Genomic DNA, 4193 nt, shown 5'->3' with positions numbered 1-4193 from the left:
GGAGGTTTAAACTGGGCTTTGTTTCAGGGAACCAAGAGGTGCGGGGATAATAGCAACGTAATTAGCAACCGGATAATAGAGCGAAACCTGTAATAATCCGGCTTCGTAATGATCATGTTGGATTCTATATAAACGCTTCAACTCACCGATACGGGTGATATTTTAATTCGTAAGGATTAAGTCTTAGTAATTCGATGGCCTTTGTTAGGTCGTTCTGCCGGATTTAAATAATCGTAACTCCTTTGAAAGTTCATTGTATGTATTCAAAATAACGACACCCTTGCCAATGTTTCCCTAATTTATTTATGCCATCTACGGAAAAACTGCGAGGTATGGAATCAACAAAGTTCACGTTTATTTTGAAATGCTTTCTCCTCTGACAAAAGGTCCGGAGAATAGAGTGGATATTGCAAAGTCTCGTATCCCAGGTCGTGTAACTTTTGCACTGTAATTAACGATACGTGCGGTCAGGTGTTTCTGTTGACTGGTGTTGGACGAATATCTGACAGCTTTTGACGCATTTCGCTAAGTTCGTTGCAGTACTTATTCGCCGTAATAGTTTCCCCCTTTTTCAAACTGAATAATTCCGTCAATAGACCACCAAACAGGTAGCATTATCTTTCTCGGATGCGCTTTAGGTTTTGGAGAGTGTCTAGGTGGTTCGTTAAGATCCAACCACTGCCCAGATCTTTATCCGATTACCACAAAGTAGCCAATTCTCATCGCAGGTAACAATTTTGTTAAGAAAAGGGTCTTTAATGTTCCTTAGAATATGGGAAGAGCAATTGAAGACACGAAGCATTCGCTGATTATCGAACAGCCCGCGAGGATCCCACTTATCCATTTTCTTTGCCTCGCCTGTGTTTTGTAGATGACACAAATAAATTAGCGAAACGTTGGCAAAGGTGTATCGATTGTAACGATTCTTATTTTGGATGAATATATACACTTTCAGCGGAGTTGTGATTACTCGAATTCAAGGGACGAAACGTAATTAAATTATTCCTCAATTTGTACTTTTTGTGCTTTTAAAAATTAGTATTAAGGTAATTTTAAATACAAAAGCTATAACTTACTTTACTTCCGTCAAAAAATTAGACGAAGACGAGGAAAAATCTTCAAAAATCTTCCACTGAAATCCATTTGTATACACAAACTTGTGTCTTCCCCAAGATCTACGATTTCGTTAACATTTACCTTGACTATTTTGCATTGGCGGCCTAGAATTGCATTCGGTACGAGCGATCACATGGCAAAAGGTGGAATTGTTCATGTTTCTCTAACACCATTATATACGCGAATTCGCAATTACCCCGCGTTCGTGTTTCCCCGACTCTCCCCTACATACGACAGAACTTCTCCGAAACGACCAAAGAGTTTATTGTTCGGATAAATGATTAATCTGTCAGTATACGGTAATATTAGTGTCTGATTGAATTACGAATTGATTGGTCCAAAGAAGGGAGACGTTTCGTCTGGACAAATCCTCGAAAGGCCATAGATCAGATAAGCGAAGATTTATATTCTCCGTGTCTCTTTTATGCGCTTCTCGTTTCAATAACGAAGCTCGAGCCACCAGTTTCGGATAATTTCTTCGCTTGGAAGGAATCTATCGGACAATCGCCGAGTTCTGTCTCTTCTTCGAGTTCCCCCTACTACGTGCAAGATCTTGGCACGAGTTCAAGCATTCGTTATTCCTCGCACGCTCCACGCTCTGCTCCCTTCATCCCGCTTTTTCACGATGCTGCACCGCGGCCAGCCAGCGGTTATTCGCATTCGCGATTTTAGGAGACAGCCACGAGAAGAGACGAGAGGATGTAGTGAGAGGAGAAAGAAGAGGAAGAGAGAGAGAAAGGTTCGCAGAAAACCCGGTTACATGCTGTAATTCGGTGGCATTTGCATCTGATTCGTTCCTCGTTTGAGAAAGTTCTCCGATTGCGTGGACGTGCTTTTCCTTCGGGTAAAATCTTTGCCAAATTTTATTTCACGAAGTCTAATAAATCATCTGTTCATTCACATCGTTGCGTATTATGTCGTTTAATAAGTTCGTTCTGTGCATTGATGTGACATTCAGATCAATATTTCAAACGTACCTTCCAATGCTACGAAAGAACGTAGTCACCTTCTCGTTCCACATTTTCTTCTCACCTTTTTGGCAAAGCCATTGTGCAGTCGCTATAGAATTTCTTCAGTTTTTCGTTCAAATATTTTTCAATGTTATTTCTTATGGAATCGACACTGTCAAATTTGTTGTCCACTAGAAAATGTTATAATGCGCGAAACAGATGGTGTGATAATGTTTCCCAACGGAATTCACGTAATTTTTTTCTACGTTTTGTGTCACATGTGAGATCTGGCATTGTCGTGGTGAAAAATCACTTTGTATCGATTTAAAGGTCCTGGACACTTCACTGCTCCTGCTTCTCTTAACTGTTCATGAATGGGTTCATTTCTCGAAAGTAACTCGAAATACAAGAACACGTCGTGATGAGTATAAACGTATCGCGGCACGAATTTATTCGACGACCTATCTAAGGGTGGGTTAAAAAGTTCGCGGAATATTGAGGAAGGAGAGAGGTAAGGGTAGTTCATTTCGAGGCGGTAGAAAAGATATGTTCATTTTTACGTGGGAATAAATAAATGAATTCAGATTAAAATGGAATATCTACATCGAAAGAAAAGTACTACCGTAGCTCTCTCTACTCTCTTTCCTCTTCGTTCCGTGAATATTTTTACCACCCCTCGTATAACGAACCATTCTTCAATTCTTCCGAGACAACATTTTTCACGAATTTCTCGAAAAATCTCCGTGAAAATCTCACACGCTGATTCAAGTGTAATTCCTTAAAACACTCTGATTTTACTTCCCAAGGTTTAAGTTATGTATACACTCTACCATATACAGAATCTTGCAAGCTTGTTTCACCAAGTACCGTGCATTCCACGGCGAGTTTAGAGTACCTCTAACTGGCAAACAGAGGCAGGTTTAACGAAAGCCAGACTCGACTGTCTGAAAAAACGCCTCTGGATCTCGATTAGCCTGATAATATCGTCGTAGAAGAGGAACGAGCAAAATTCGGGCCTGTTCCGCGTTCTGACAGTTGAAAAATTGTGAACGCATTCCGGCATGCCTCCGAAAGAAGAGACGTTCGCCGTCATCTCCTCTTCGTCGCTGGAAAAAACGAAAGAAAAGAACGAAGGAAGAGAAAAAAATAGCCGTTCGAATGAGGCGGTCATTAAGACGATCGCTTATTACTCATGCCAGCTTTTTTTGCGACAAGGCATTTTTCACCGACGATTTCTTCGTGCCAAAGGAGCAGAAGGAGGAGAAAAAGAAGGAGAAGAAAAAAAGGTAGAATTTACGGTACCTACTTCTGTAAAATAAAACGACAGCATAGGTACTACTCGTGTTATCAGCTCGAGGCGTTACACCACTTTCACGAAGCTGTTGCTTCGACCGCCGCGTAGATTATTTCGAAACTTTTTCTCTCATCGGGTGAAATCTAAATGAAAATTAACGAAACTCGTGAAATCGACCGGACTGAATGTTGTATACAGTGTTACCGCGGAGTATTTAAGGCGACAGGGAATAGCAGATTAGAGGCGGTTTTACCGTTACAGTGCGAGAGAAGCGGCGCTTGTTCGTTGTAAGAGCAACGTGAGCCACAGTTCGTTAGCAGCCGGTCATTATCGTGGCACGTAAGCCGGCAATTTATATCAAAAAGAATCGCTTCCGTGTTGCGGGCATCGCGGCGTTTAATTGTAACTCGCGTTGGTCTCGTGCCGTCGACCAGGAGAAACTCCATTCACTGTACGTGTACAACGCTCTTGACAGTGGACAATGAGGAACCATTCTATGCTGTACAGTCGTGTTTTATCATGGCCACTTGAAAAATCGTCGATTACGTCGATCTTTCGAGAGTCGAACACACCCGAACGCGATAGTACACCGTGTCTTATTCCGTTCGCCATATGCTTCTCAAAGTGTCAGAATTCTTGAACCGAATAGAAACACTGGTGGATAATAGTTGGATGTTGCTGTGATTAATTTATGGCTTCCTCCAGTTTAAAGCCAATTAGGAGCTTTCAAAGTGGGAGTAATTAGTGGCATTTATTAGTTCCCGCTCGTCTGGATTGGAACTGTGATGTCTGTGCGTTTAATCTTGTTTAAAGGGGGAGTTTCATATCTGAAG

This window comes from Habropoda laboriosa, unplaced genomic scaffold (genome assembly GCF_001263275.1).
Source record: "Habropoda laboriosa isolate 0110345459 unplaced genomic scaffold, ASM126327v1 scaffold9, whole genome shotgun sequence".
In the NCBI taxonomy this organism is placed as follows: Eukaryota; Metazoa; Arthropoda; class Insecta; order Hymenoptera; family Apidae; genus Habropoda; species Habropoda laboriosa.
Note: the sequence above shows the minus strand (reverse complement) of the source record.